The sequence below is a fragment of the Triturus cristatus genome, chromosome 1_1 (assembly GCF_964204655.1).
Source record: "Triturus cristatus chromosome 1_1, aTriCri1.1, whole genome shotgun sequence".
Lineage (NCBI taxonomy): Eukaryota > Metazoa > Chordata > Amphibia > Caudata > Salamandridae > Triturus > Triturus cristatus.
In genome coordinates this window covers 1,124,902,480-1,124,919,020 of record NC_140579.1, presented here as the reverse complement: position 1 = coordinate 1,124,919,020, position 16,541 = coordinate 1,124,902,480, and the positions used below count along the sequence as shown (strand labels likewise).

At 43.4% G+C, this 16,541-nt stretch overlaps 1 long non-coding RNA gene across 1 annotated transcript in view; it reads left to right on the top strand.

The window, feature by feature from the left end:
• Positions 1 to 16,541, top strand: part of LOC146871714 (uncharacterized) — a 490,791-nt gene that overhangs the window by 786 nt on the left and 473,464 nt on the right. The window lies entirely within an intron of this gene.

Sequence of the window (16,541 nt, the reverse complement as noted above, 5' to 3'; positions counted from 1 at the left end):
CAGCCTTCCAAAGAGAAAGTTATCTCTCCCTCAAAGGAACCCACGATAGAGAATAATGGTATGAAGACCAGGGGGAAACAGGTCAAAGCTAAAACAGTAAAAGCTAACATCATTACATCGAAGGGACGTCGGGAAAACAAGCAAGTGGGTGTACAGAGTAGAACGGATGGGACAACATGCAACGAACAGAGCTCAGAGATAATTGAACTTGAAACCAGTCCCTTGGGAAAACAAGCATCTAAGTGTGACCCGCCCACGGGCCAGATGAAGGAATGTAGCTTGGTAAACCTAGAAACCATGTTAATAAAGCTACTGGACCCAATTTCGAAGAAGCTTAACAATATAGAAGATAGGTTATCACTACTAGAGGGGAGCTGTGGTTGTACAACTATTGTCAGACCAGCCAATCAGACTAACAATATAGCGGAAGCGCTAACACATGGCACTCCCAGGCTCTCTAAGAAGGATCAGAATGGGGTACATAATGTTGACATATGCAAACCCAGAGAGGCTCCTGTTAATTTAGTTTCTCATCCCAATTCACCTTTTGACACTACACCCTCTTTGGGGCCCCCAGAAGCTAGAAAACCTAACAGTATTATGGACAAAGCAGGGAGAACTCGGGAGGGGGATGTGCACGTTCAACACCGCCAGGGAACCCAGACAATTGATTTACCAAAGGAGCCTACTCCATACACATTAATTCTGGGTAATGTTCTCCAACTAAAGGAAGGGGCTACAGAGGATTTTGATCAACTTAAAAACAAATTAAACCAATGGTTTACCAACAATATATATATGGGTCACGATGTTATCAGATATATAATAATGGCTCGTAGAGTTAGCTGGATTGGTAACAGGGCAAAATCGTGTCAAGGTGACTGTATAGTTGTAAACTTTGACAACCCGTGTTCCGCTGAGAAGATACTGCAGGAGACCCAAAAGCGTTATCTGGGACCCAGCTCTAACATAGTTATTTTACCCCTGGGCTATTTTTATACTCAAGACCCCCGTAGGTACAGGTTTGATACCTGCCGTAGAGTGTACACACATACAAGGGACTCTATGGAACAGAATTTCCAACATCGAATCCCTCCCCATTCTCACCCTCCCAGGGATATGGTCAGTGCTCATCTTATCCCAAGATTAGAATTAAGAAACAGATTCTTACCTTTATCTGACATAGAAGAGTGTGACTGACTAAACCCTCAGACAATAAGCGGAACAAGTCCACACACCTCTTCACAGGACCCTATTAAAGAGGCAGTAACAGACAGTTCGCCAATTCCTAGTAACAATATTTTATCATGGAATATCGCAGGGCTGGCCAGGAAAAGCAATGATCCACTATGGCTTGCTTTTGTCAGTCAGTTCAAGATCATTAGCTTACAGGAAACGTGGGCTTTGGACTGTAATCATTATTTGGATGGTTATAAGGTTTTTTCTGTCCCGGCCTCCCCCTCGGTTAGTGGCAGGCCCAAGGGAGGGTTGGTAACCTATATCTCACTTGATATTAAATGTGATGCCCGTATGATTCCCCATTCACATCCAGGAATCTTGGCGATGACATTAAGGAGGGGGGGGGTCTGAATGGGGTTTAATAAATTTTTATAACTCCCCGACTACCCAAGAGGAAGGTGGTAATATCAAGACATTGGTTAATTTTATAAGAAAACATATGGCCAACAAACTACATAGTTTGATAATAATGGGGGACTTTAACATCCATCCCTGTGGTAACCCTAACACCACCTGTCTAGCCAACTTAGGTTGTCCGCGCTTGACAGGCTTACATTTTGAACACACGACGCAAGGAGAGGAACTTAACAATCTGCTGAGTGATAACGACATGGGGGTGGCTATGTCTTATATGAGCCCTGCTACAATATTCTCGATTCCAACGTTCAAAGGCAAGGGGAGGGGTACCTTTATTGATTATATTCTTATTTCGGCATCTCTAGCCCCTCTCTTAGGGGGATTTACCATCACAACCAATGAACATAATGACCATAACCCGCTGTCAGCTCACCTCGGTGGTATGTTGACTGATCTTACTTGCAATATTCCAGTAACAGGCTCACTAAGTACCACAGATGGTAAGAGGAGGCTAAGGTGGTCTCATATATCACCTGTTGCCTTTAATAACAATGTAAAGGCCTACTGTGCGGGAGAAATAGTTACCTGCACTACTGATGGAGCAACTGCAAGTAGTGTCCTGGACGCATTCTCTAATATGTCCGGAAAAATAAGTGAGTTACTGACAGGAAAATCAGGACATAGAATTACCTTGGGTCCCAAATGGTTTGATACCAACTGTACCAAAGCCGCAAAACGGTTAAGAGAAGCACTGGCTAAAAACCCTAGAAACCCGATTGTAGTGCGTTCCCTGAGAAGGGAGTATAGGAATGCCCTTGCAACTCGCAAGGCTCTGTTAAAGGACAAAGCCTGGGAGGAACTAATAGACAGCAGTACCTTGAAAGATAGCGCTAGATTCTGGAAAGTTGTTAATGGTCCCTTGTTCCACCAGGAGGGGGGAGATGGCCTGGTGGCACATATAGGGGAAGGGGACTGGGTTCATCACTTTAAACTAATGTTTGATAGCCCGGCTGAGCCTAGTAATGAGTTATTAAGTCATGGGGATATATCAGCCATAACTTTTACCCAACCCGAGATCCTAGATGGAATCTTGGGTTTGACTAGTAACAAAGCCCCTGGCCCTGACGGGATCCCACCAGATCTAGTTAAATCAGACCCTAGTTTCTGGGCATCTATCCTCCACCCTGTTTTTAATGCGGCCACGATAGAAGGGTGCCCGACTTCTTGGGCATTGTCAACAATAGTGCCCGTATTTAAGAAGGGCAACAGAAGTGATACTAGTTGCTATAGACCGATATCACTTATTGATTCGGTTGTGGAGGTAATGGGGCGAGCTATTTTAAACAGATTGAAGGACTGGGCAGACAATAATAAGTTGTTATCAGACTGTCAGTACGGTTTTCATCAAGGGCGTTCGACCACCACCCAGTGCCTCAATTTGTATCTGCTGCTCAACAAATACACCGTGGTGTACCCCGGTTCAATACATCTCGCCTTCATGGACCTATCATCGGCGTTTGATTGTGTCAACAGATCTAAACTTTGGCAGTCCATGGAGGCGAGAGGGGTAGATAGGGGGCTGATATACTTCTTACGGGATTTACATTCCTCAACCCGGGCAAATGTTAGGTACAGTAAGGACCTGAAAGTAACAAATGATTTTCCAATTAAGAAAGGTGTAAGGCAGGGCTGTATCATGGCTCCTTTTTTATTTAATTTTTATATAAACGATCTTAAGAGCACCCTGATAGAGACAGGTGCAGATTTCCCGCGTATAGATAAACGGGGTATTCCCGTTTTGCTATACGCGGATGATGCTGTACTAATAGCTAGGACTGAATTAGGGCTTCAAACCCTGTTAATCTCATTTTACGAGTTTATGAAAAATCTAGACTTAAAGATTAACAGCACCAAGTCTTTCAATATGAGACTCGGTAAGTGTACCAGAAAGGCATTCCAGTTTAAAACAGGGGGTGACATAATTCCCAGTACCAAGGTGTTCTCATATCTAGGAGTTCTTTTTGATGATAAGCTAAAGTGGGAGGTTGCGATACTCAAAAAAAAGGGGGAGATGGCCAGGGCAAATGCTGCAATCTTTAATTTTGCTTCAAAACTGGGGAAGAAACTGACGGGGGCCATGCTTCAGGTCTACAGTGCCAAGAGTGTCGCCATAGCAACCTATGGTAGTGAGCTGTGGGGACGCGGTGTAACTAAACCTTTACAGGTCGAGGAAAATAAGTTTCTAAAAAGATTATTATGTGTCCCGCAAAGTACTCCGAACCTGGTGGCTCATGAAGAATTGGGAGTACCTTACATAGCTGACCAATTATCACTGCGCCCCATGCTCTTTTGGCTACAGTGCTGGCTTAACCCGGACATTCCCCTGACCCAAGCTATACTTAAGGACTGCTTGGCATTAGAGAACATGGCACGAATCCCCTGGTTTAATTATATTAAAAAGGGATTTGACCTATTGGGAAGGGGTTCCTTATTTATCAATCCTGAAGAAATCCTTAAGAATGAAATCCCATTATTTAAAATCGCTTTCCTGAATCATAGGAGGCAGGAAAGGGAGGGGATCGAGCTCATGAAACCAAGTGTCCGGACTTATGTTCTATTAATCACGACCCCCACTGCTGAGCCCTACATATGGGGAACAGCCATTACAACGCGGTTATTACCACGCTGTGCAGTTACATCGCATGCGTTACAACGCATGCGATGTTACAACGCTATGCCATTAGAACTCAAGTCTGTACATCGACTTGCGCTAGATGGCGTGCTAACATTACAAATAGTGTAGTTTACTATCCCAACACCTTCCCTACTGTTAAGTGGACTGGAGTTGGAATAGTAAATTACACTTTTTTAATGTTAGCACGCCATCTAGCGCAAGTCGATGTAAAGACTTGAGTTCTAATGGCATAGCGTTGTAACATCGCATGCGTTGTAACGCATGCGATGCAACTGCACGCGTGGTAAAAACCTGTGTTGTAATATCATACATCCCTACCTATTGTCCACTCTTACCTCACATGAAAAATTCTTGTTAACCAGGTTCAGATGTAACACATTTCATTTTTTATTGGCTAGACCAAAAGGGGGAACCAGAGGTCAGTTGTTACCAGTATGTGACTGTAACGGGCAATCGCCGCAAAATATAGAACATTTTTTGTTTTTTTGTACTTTTTATTCAGTCCCAAGAAAAACCTTCCTGATTCCAATTCTAAAGAAAATGAATTTTATTCAAGTTAAACCTGCTTTAATGTTTTTACAATTACTGAACATGGACTGTACATATTTTATTGTCCGTTTTTTAAAATCCACTTTGAAATCTAGAATGGATATGGATTGTTAAACATTACGATGGGACTTGATTTTTTTTATCTTGGATGTATATTTAAACCTGTGCCGTCTGTGACTTTTTATGATTTTATATTCTAAATTCGAAATAAAGTATTTTGACTGACTGACTGACTAAAGAAGGAGGAAGAGAAAGACAGAAAAATAATGACAAAGGAGGAACGCAGGGATGAAAAATGACCTGCAAGAGTGAGAGAAAGGAGTAGAAAGTCTATTGTGGTGAATGAAAGTGGGATGAGGTGGAATCAAGACTAGACAGCCTTTGACCCAGAATTGCTAAAATTATGCATCATTGCTGCATCACTTTTTTGGAACAGCCCTATGCGTAATCTCTTTTGGGATTTACGAAGCCACGCAAATACTGATCTGTGTGACTGTGTGATAAAAAATGTAATACGAAGCAGTGCATTGTTCTGGCATGCATTACCCTTCAACATGTAGGAGTTACGTTTGCATTACCATGCATAAACCCATTAATATTGACAAAAACCCGTATTTACAAAGACTTGTAAACATTCCCTGACCCTGTTTTTATGGCAGGAGACTTTAATGTGGTTTTGGATGGGAGTTTAGATCGTTCCACTAAAAGTAGAAGCATTGTGCATAACAAATTCAAGATCTCTGATAATACATTCGATAAAGAGTTTAGGTTGGTGTGATATTTGGAGGGTAAGGAAGGGATCTCTAAAGAGTTTCACTTTTAATAATAAAAAATACGGACATCAATCCAGAATAGATCTATTTTTAGTAAATCAAAATATAAAAGATAAGGTTAAAGATGCCAATCATGTGGGATCACATATGTCAGATCATTCGGCCATAGCCATACTTTTGATCCCTCCAAACATTACAATACAAAGGAAAAGGACTAAGGATCACACTGTACTGTCTGATGCGAAATGATAGATAAACTTGGGCTGTAATCCCAAGAATTTTTTTAAAACAATTTAGACAGTGCACTGATTGGGATAGTGTGGGATACCTATAAAGCCTTTTTAAGGGGTAAAATAATATCAATTCAATCCTACAAAAATAAACAACGAAGGAATGAGATCGCGAACATTGAAAATAAAATTCAGAGGTTAGAACAACAACTACAAAGTAATGAGATAGAACATGGGCTGGGTCAAACATCTATTCAGACTTTTAAAATGGACCGTTTTGGAGTAGTGGAAGGAAGACTACAACAAAGGTGGCAAGCAAGTAAATTGGCCCACTTTAATTATGGAGAAGGCTGTGGCAAGTTACTTGCATAGAAGGTTAAAAGCGACCAGGCAAGAAATTTTATAAAAGAAATAAAATATGGAGGGGCAGGTTGTCCAATTAGAGCAGGGGATAGTACAGAGGAAACGTTACTAAAGTATTTTGGGGAAGTGTACTCAGAAGATTTAAGAATGACGAGAGAGGAGGTGGAAGAGTGGCTAGGCCAAGAACCCCCCGTAAAGTCTCTGAGTCCCAAAAAAAAGCGATTGACAGTCCAATAACCGAACAGGAAATTGGAAATGCCATCAACGCAGGGAAAACGAGTAAGGTGGAAGGTCCAGACGGTCTTCCGGTTGAGATATTTAAAAAGCTAGGGAAATATATAGTTCCAGTTCTTGTTAGGCTGTTTTCAGAGGCTTTCAAAAGTGGCTGAGAGATCCCCCCTCTTGGAATGAAGCTACTATCACTTACCTAAACCAGATAAACCGCCAGATTGTTGTGAGTCCCATAGGCCTATCTCGCTGCTTAATGCAGATTATAAGATTTTTTCGAAAATATTAGCAGACAGATTAAATGGGGTAGTGGGAGTGCTCCTTCATGAAGATCAAAAAGGATTTGTGCGGGGTAGAGGAATTGAAGATCTAACCTACAGTTTCATTGGAGCTATAGATATAGCATCCGCATATAAACTACCACTGACGGTCATCACAGTGGATGCGACCAAGGCGTTTGATCGCGTAAACTGGACTTACTTGCAGGAAATTTGAAGACTATCCAATCTGGGGGAGAAGATCTGCAGGGCGATAAACCGGTTATACCAAGATCCCAACAGCTAAAATATTAGTAACTGGGAACATATCAAAAGCTTTTAACATCCATAGGGTGACAAGGCAAGGGTGTCCGTTATCTCCCCTGCTTTTCAACCAATATATTAAACTCTTAGCAGAGAAAATAAGGAAACACGATAGTATTACACCTTTCAAAAGTCGAGGTAGGGAGAAAAAAGTGGGATTATATGCAGATGATCTGGTGATATATACTTCGGATCTTATTCCTGCATTATCAGTTGTATACGATCTGGCGGCACGGTTTGGGCGGATCTCAGGATATGAGATAAATGAAAGTAAAACAGTCATAATGACTTGGAATATCAATGCTCCACTTAGCTGTGTAAAAGATGAAATTAGATACCTAGGTATTAGAATTGTCCAAAAAATAGAACAAATACCAGAAACCAACTTTCAGAGGATCAATAAGGAAGTGGGGAAACTTTTACTTGGCCGGTCTCATTTGCCTCTGTCTATTTACGGAAGAGTTAACCTTGTAAAGATGTCAATCCTTCCAAATCTTACCTTTTTATTTCAGAATATCCCCATGGCCTTTTAGGAAGATTGGCTCAAAAAGATTTGGGCCTCTAAAGGAGTAAGAATATAAAGGAAAAAGTTGAGACGACAATATGATAAAGGGGGCTTAAGGTTGCCTGATCTATCCTACTACGCCTGGGTATTTCTATTAAAAGGAGGGAGATGTTTATTTAGTGCACCAGATTGCTCCAAAATCGGGAAAATGTTTAGAGCAATGCTCTGTGATGTAAAAGGGGAGAGTATGGCTTTATGTATAGATATGGAGACCCACGATACTTTAAAAAAGTGCGCCTGAAAACCCTACAGGGCTTTGCAACCACATGGTATAAAATCAGGAGAGAACTAAAACTTAATTATTATAGTGGAATGGCTCCTGATTGGGATTCTCCTGGATCACCGGAGTGGTCCAAAGACTGTTTGGCCCTTCCATTAAAAGAAGCAAGAATATCAACCTTGAGTCAATTGATGGAAAACGGAGTCTTAATCTCTTGGGAAGAAGGTCAAGAGCTAGCCCACGTTCGACTGTCAAGATTTAAATATCTCCAAATAAAGAGCTGGAGCCTTACAGATGGTATTGGTGCGGGACTGTCTAATGAATTGGAAGCTCGCATAACAAGTGACGTAATACGGAAAAAAGAGGTGGCAAATTGGTACTGGCTGTTAATGTAGATATCAGACGGAGACTTTAATCTGCCAGCAGCACGGTGGGGAGAGAACTTGCCAGGAGAGCAGATGAAAGACTTATGGCAAGTATATTGTGACATGTTATACTCCACGGTACGTGCCGCAACTTAAAGGTGGAAACACCTTTCTTGTCTCCACAGGGTCTATTGGACACCTTACAAATTATCAAAATTGGGGAAAGGCGATACGCCGAGATGTCCTAAATGTGGTAAAGAAAAAGGCGATGATATGCATATGGTTTTGGAACGCTCGGTGATTCAAGGGTTCTGGTTGGATGTGAGTAATACAATATTTTAAATACTTGGAGAGACACTCCAGGTAAGCAAAACCTTTGTTTTCTTTGGGATCCCAGAAGATCATGAATCCTTGTTAAAGAATACTAAAAAACTGATATTTTATCTGATGTTGCTTGCCCGAAGGGAAAATGTAAAAAGTGGGTAAAAGCCACTCCTCCAAATAAAATAGAATGGCTGGCTTCAATAAAATATATTAATCGGTTAGATAGGGCACGTAAATATAAGAGAAATTAGTTCTGGCTTCCCTATGAGAACTGGGAATAATCCTTCATATAATAGTCCAATGATTAGGCCTCTATACCATATTGCTTGATTACTCTGGAGGTGGCTTTAGAGACGGATAGAAAAAAACTAGCTACCTATGGTTGGGTATAGAAAGCAGGTGTAGAGTGATCCCCCCGGGTCTAAAAACAAAAGATCACCGGATGGTGCTATCTCGAAGGAGACCACGGTGTTTGGATTATTATCTTTTGTGAACTTGGGCAATAAGGACGATTAAAAAACAAAAAAAAAAATTGTAAACATATGTTTGTGCCAAAATTATGTCTCTACCTGAGGCTGGCATAATGAGGAGAAACATCTTTATTTATCCTCATTACTTAGTCTTTTTGCATCACTCATACAAAGAGGAAATAGATTTAAATGATAGTTTTTTTGCAGGAGTGGGTAACTTCCTGCACAAAAACTGTTTTGACCACAATGCAGATACCCATGCACCATGAAGCAAGAGTGCCTGCATTGGTGCCAGGCAGCCACAAATGTGCCAGCACTAGGAGAGAGCACAACTGCACCATAGCACTGTCCTGCTCTTTCACTTTCATGCAGCGCAGAGCAGCGACATCACGTTAGTAAATATGCCCTTAGCTATTGAGCAAGTCCTTTGGCAGCACCAGCGGTTGGCTTCTAAGAAAAAGAATTGTGCAGTTCATATTCTTTTGCAAATTAAGCACTGCAAGCAGGCCCCTTTTAAGAGCCCTTTTGGGGTTACCGCATGCACTTTCCCCTCAAATGTATGCCTATCCAACAAGTCTCAGGATATAATACTTATAAGAAAGCTCTGGTACATAAAGCACTGATTGAAGAGATCTGCATAGAAAGTGCTGATCCCAGCATTTAATCATCATGCAATAATTTAGAGGGTTACTGCAAAGCTCTGCAATTATCCTGTGTGCATAAGTTCGGATGTTACTAGGATCTCTAAGTTTGACCATATGTCTACGTCAAGAGACGTTCTTCTTTGGGTCGTCGTGAAACAGAAGGTCACTTTCAAATCCTCTGTCTCATGCATAAAATTTACAATGTGCATGACCTTTCCACTCTTGAGCAATGTTCATGCTACACAAATTGTTTAGACCACTGTATCCCAGCACTTTTCTCTGAATGGAAGTTCCTCTGATTGAACACTGGCACAATGATACAAGTTGTGTAAGATACTCAGTCCCAAACTCTTGTTTGATGTCCTTTTTCATCTCCGCTGTCTTCAGAATCATGGTGATTTCAGAAAAGAGCCTAAAACTATTTTACGCTGTTGATTTCTCATACCTTGAGTTGTGTCTACGTCAGGTCTCTTAATATTTATTACTCCTGATATTCCTTTAAATTAATGTTTGTACTGTTAGATCTAAGATGCCTCCATGATGGACGTTTATTCGATAAATAATAATTCAATCGAAATGTATCATTTGGTTTTTGTGTTTGTTTCACAGATCCTCATGTAATCTGTCGGTCACATTGTCCAACCTTAGTAAAAATAGGTCATTAGGCTTCGCACCTGTTTCAAACATGACTGCGGTAACCTTAAAGGGATAGGTTTCAATCCTTGTTGATTTTAAACTTAACCTTGCACCCTTCTGGAATAGTTAACACCAATTATCAAGTGTTAATATACAACTCTTTCTGCCTTGTGAGCTACATAAATGGTCATTGTTGGAACAGGCACTTTCTGGTTGGCTAAAGGGATGCCCCCAGCCAGGCAGAACCTACCACTCCCGTCAAGGGTGGGTGATTGCACGCACTGTATAATCTGTGCTCATCCTTGGGTAGCTTGTCACTAAGAAGTCAGGTTTAACACAATGTGTAAAGTAAAGGCATGGCAGTCACTGGCAATAAATACACTGAGCGTCACAAAACAGACTTCATACAGGATGTATGTAAAACATTTGGATTCAAAACATATATTCAATAATTATAACATGAACATCAGGTACTTTTGGGTATAAAACACATTTGAAAAATATTACTCACAGTACTAGGCCCATTCTTATTGTTAGGATGTCAATAGTATGCACATTGGGGACAATTCCTAATCTAACCCCCATAGCGAGAGAGCACCATTATGGAGGTCAACACGCTGTCCACCCCAGGCCCACCCTAGCAATACTGATAATTCAGTCCCCCACGGTTATAGGATACACCCCGGGTCACAATAATTCAAAACTTTGTACATACACAAAATGAGAGCACGTTTTCGCAGCATTGCAAGTCGGAGCCATGCGGGTAAACCGAATGTCAAATGTATTGTGCTTTAGGCATGAAATTAACATATAAAGCGGCACTGCCAGCCAGTGTCGTAAATCACAGGCGATTTGCCCACTATCACTCCCACTCGCACACACTCCCTCCACACTGCCACAAAGTGCGATAGGTATCCAGCACAGTCCGTACAAAATGCTCTTGCACACATACGCACTCAGCCCCCAGGATATAGCGACATGGATTAGCAAATTTAGCGGCACAAATATGGAAATTTAGTGGCACAAATATGGAAATTTAGCGGCAATTTAGCGGCGTTTTATTTGGCAGTTTATCCTACAACAAACACAGATCTCTTTGTTTTTTGAGTTATTTAACACCATGAAGCTATGTATATTTGGTTTATTTACAATGTAGAGACTTTGTTTGTCTTCAAGACTATAAATAGGACATAAACCTGTTACTGAATAAATGCCCAGGGTACCTGTATGCTTGTCGTGTTAATCTTGCAGTTCTTCTGAGCAGTCCAAATGTAGCCCAATATTGTGCTGCTGATTATAATGCAGGAACAATAATGCCCGGATGGATTGCTCTGAGAGGGACCGTCGTCTGGCTGACAAAATAATTTTGCAGATGCTGTTGCTCCTTTCAGCATCTGCAGAACTGGTCACACAGTCCTTGTACACAGCTGCAAGCTGTGAAAGGACTGGAATGCGGTCAGCCATCCCACACCAAAAAAGGTCAGTGTCAATCACCCCAGAAACAGATGCCTGTACTTCTTCTGGGCCTACATGTTCAAAGTAGAGGCAAAGCTCCTGATCGGGGACTTCGCTGAAAGCAGGGATGGCAGAATATGCACTCTTGTCCTTAGGCAGGATGCAGAGTCGTGCAGGATTGAAAAGGCGCACTTGCTTCAAGAACCCAATGCCCGGTTGGGCCTCCCCCATGTATTTGCCCGCCTTTTCCAGAGAATTTTCAAAAGCTTCATTGAGCTGAGCTGTTATCTTTTTTTTCTGTGTCAGAGTTAATTTAGCCCCTGCAGTGGTCTGCAGAAATGGTTGTAGTGACTCCAGAGTGAGAACTGAATTGTTTGTTAGGTCTATGTGAAGGTCCTCCAAATAATCATACACCTTCATTGTCACTGGTGTCTGACTCTGGAATAAGTCCATCAGATGCAAAATGTTTTGGCATTTTTCGGCCACGATGTCCAATTGCACTTTTATGCAGTTTCTTTCATCGCTGTTCAAAATCCTTTGCAGATTTTCAAGGGAATCTGGGGGAGACTTGCTGAGTTGCATCTCAGATTCAACAAACCCAGCATAGGCCTCAAAATGCTTGCAATGGTACTGGACAGCAGCAAACCAAGAATTCCACCGGGTACTGCAAGGGTCAGGTGCCCTCCGTGGTTTCATCCCATGGTTCTCAGCAAGATGGTGCAGGTACCTTCTCTTTCTGCTCCCGGCCATGTAAAAGATGCGCGAGAAGTACAGGAGGAAAGCATTTAGCTCCACAAAAGGCTTCCTAAATGACTCTCCAATAAGGTTCATTATGTGTGCCAAGCAGGTGATATGTATGGAGTTTGTGTACAGATTTCTCAAAACAGTGTTGTATGTCTTGAGCATGTATGCCGCATTGTCAGTGTTAAAGGAAATAACGTCCTGAAAGGCTATGTTGTACTCTGTGAGCACCTTCACAACTGCTTGCGCTACAGTCCCATGGTTGCACTGTGAGAGGAACACTGTGTCCGCTAGGTGGGTGTGGATCTTACGGCCACCCTGCGCAGAGACAACCGCAAATAACACATTCAATACACACCGCCCTTCAACATCAGGTGTTTCATCAAATATAACACTGATCTTCTGATCTTGTAAGTGTTCTTTCAGCTCGTTCTTTGCTACTATATATCTCTCTGGGAGATAACGTTCTTGAAGATGATGACTTCCAGGTATTGCTCCACCATTTCGCACTCGCTCATGGAGAAACTTGCGCAGCACAGGGTGGTCGGTTTTGCTCAGCGGAATGTTCAGCGCTGTGCAGACATTGACCCACTCACTTATAATTTCCTGGTTTGAGGCACCGGCAGCTGTACTCTTTGTGAAAAGTGCGTTGACAGTCATCTGACGGGCACGTTTTGGCGAAGAGTGAGGGTCTGGATCATCTGAACAACGCTTCAAGTGTTTTTGGGACTTCACATGCATATCAACAGTGTGTTTACGGATGTGATCCACCGCCATATTGCACACACAGCAAAACAGCACACCACCATCCGCATGCATCACAGCGCTGTACTCTTTGGCCCGATCTGCTGCAGTTATATGGGTGGGTAGATGTGATCGGTGCTTCACAGTCTTCAAAGGCTGCATAAACTTTTCCATCGGGCTTTTGTTGTGGTGGCTTGCTGGCCGCTTGGAATGCAAAAGATCTCTGGCTTGTGGCACACTCGCGTTACTCACCTACAAATATATTTGTTGTTACTAGATGTGTTCCATAGGGGAAAATGACATTGCAGTTGTTGGGTGGAAAGTTAAGCAAGCATAGGGTAAACGTGGTTAGAAATGCATGGGACTCTGAAGCAAAGTTGCATACATGGCGCGTTAACATACAGGTAGGCAGAGGTCCTTCGAAGGGAAATGGCACACTTGTGTGGTCCCGCTCGGCAACTTTTAGTCTGTGGAGGGCAGTGGGGGTGCGAGGTAAACATAAAAAACATAAGCATCACTTTTGGGCAAAAATGGGAAGAAGGGGAAGGAGCCACCTGCAAAGAAAGTGAAACCTAACCGCGCGAAACAAATTTGTACAAGTTTAGTTGCAGGAGCATCTCCCCGGAAGTATACAGAAACCAAAACTTAGTCTTACCAGTTCTGTGCAGCAGGAAGCAGATGTTAGTTGCCAGACTGCCCAATGACTCTTGAACCAGCAGCTCCTTGCCTCCGGGACTCTACAGAAGAAGAAAAAAGAAGAAAAAGGAGTTACAGCTGGATTTGCTAGCCCTTCCCATGGCACACCCCCCACTACGCTGCTCTAAAAACCACAGCACCCCCTTGTGCCCCTGGGCCCGCATAACCAGCTGGCCTCAAAAGAATGGCACCTGGACCTGCTGCACACCGTGTGCGCGGCGGGCCCCCAACGACCCCCAACGACAAAAATGCCCACTTCTCCCCCCCCCCCCCAGCCCTCCTTAGGTGGTGCAGGCTCGCTCGCTATTCTCGCTGGCCGCAATATAATACAACAATTGTTTTACGCCACACCACTTTCAAATGTCACCAGCCGCCACCGACCGTGACCACTGGCGACTTCTTACTGACATCTATATACATAACTGCATAAGCACATAAATATATAAACATGATTTATTATGAATATAGGAAAGAGCAAAACTATTCATCATTTGAAATGTTCTAAAAAGAGGTCGCATCTCATCTCCGCTGCGGCTGCTTCTGTCCGTCTTTGTTCTCACACTACCTCACTCGCTCCTCGCTGTCTCCTGCACCTGCGTCAGAGAGGGCAAAAACACTCCCAGGTCATAAAAACACAAGCCAAGTGAAACTTCATCATGGAAGTCATAAGTCAGCGAATGATAAGACTGAACAGCAATAGAATTAACATGCGTTTTATCCTTTTATCCTATACATAACACAGAAGAAGGGACCTGGGGCTGGAGGGCTGGCGTCACCACGTAGCTGTACAGAGAACGCGTTTTCGCTTGCTCTGGCATATCTGCCTGAGAGAGACTGAAGCTAAATTCACAAGATGCATTGTGTTCAGAGAAAAGGCAAACGTATATCTGTTTCATCTTTACTTCTTCCCAAAAGTAAACTGACAAGACAAGAACTTCAGCCTCAAGCGGAGGTCGATTAGCTAAATGCCAAGAGTAAAGGAAATGAAAATATGTGCCCTTTGTCCCTCAGTTGCATCACAGCAAATGGCATCACTGACGCCGGGACTGGTGGCAGGTGGTTGGTGCTTGGGCCCGCCGCACACTGGGCACGCGGCGGGCCCCCAACAATTCAGCGCTCACAGCAGCCAATTCAGCGCTCACAGCGCTCAGCTCACCATACTTTTTTGGTTCTTGTTTAGGTCCTGCTATAACAGTTGCCCGCTTGTTTGTAGTGCTCACCTACAGTTTTTGAGCAATTACTATAATCTCTTATCAGGCTGTCAGCTGGTTTTAAGGCTGAAGTTGGCCCTGTGCTTTTCTCTGTGAAAGCCACAGCTAGTTGTAGAATGAATGTTTGTCTGCCACCGTTCCCTAGCGGGTTTTGGAACGAACAAACCATGGAAAGGCTCTTTTTCAGTGAAGTACACTATACAAGCGTAGGGTGCAAGAGGGCCATTAGTCTTATTATGCTGTATTAATTAAAACCATTGCGTACATTGAAATGTATAAAACCTAAGCAAGTTTTTAAAGACTTTCAAAACAAGCTCACAGCGCTCAGCTCACAGCAGCTTACCTGGGCCTCTGGGCCTCCCGAGACGACGATCCGACGATCCACCACCAGCACCAGCCACAACGATACGATGACGATCCAGACCAGCAGCGCCGCTCCAGACCAGGTGAGTCGCGTCGTCATCGAGTCGTCAGCACTGCCTGCTGTGAGGACCCCCCGCCCCCCTTCTATTGGTCTATTGGACCCGTGGCAAGAGCCACTGGCCCAATAGAACAATAGAAGAGGAAGAGGGGCGGGTGGTCTGCTGTCTGCTGCTGGATGGGGGTGGGATGCCGCCAGGATGCCAGGATTTCGCTGGCACTTTTGTAAAAATCGCGGCATTTTTACAAAAGTGCCGATTTCGCGATTTTTTTGCAAATCGCTAAATCCTGGAGGGTCTGCCTAATGCAGTGCCACTGATACCCAGCAGGTCAATGGATCACACCCTGCAGACTCCATGGCCCCAGCCTCGATTGACCCATACAACCAGATGGAAAATAACCAGCCCAGCCTCCTGGATACTAGGCCGCATGCAGCCAAAGTCACACTTAGTCTGGGTCCTTGGGAAGCAGGTGGGAATATGTAGCAAGTTTTAATCAAGAGGTAGGCATAAACAAGAGTTTAGCTGCCACTAAGAAAGTTCACCCTCAGGTCTCAAAACACAATGAAGTGGCGCAGTCTCTTCACCTGCTTCCAAACGGTCTCGGAAGCGTTCCTTCAACCCATTCAATCTCTATCGCTATTACCTGGCACCAAGATGTCTTTGGGAGGGCCCAGTTGTGCAGAGGGCTGTTGGTCTGCCGTGATGAGAGTCAAAAAGGGAACAACCAATGAATGGGGAGTAACAGGAGGAGGCACCCCAACAGGTACATAATGATCAGAGTCATGCCCAGGCAATCCAGGCACAGAATCTGGAGCGCGGTGGTATGAGTCGCACCAGGTCTCAAACAATTCAGGTCTCAGACACAAAGAGTTGCAAATTCTGTACCTACCTGGAAAGTGAGGCACTTGCCACATGAGGTAGTACGAGGCATTACTACGGGTATACCCCCACCTTTAAGGGTCGCACCCTGTAAATCCGATACCAATAAACATGCAGCCGGCGTGTCGTACGAGAGATATGCAACACGATCGAC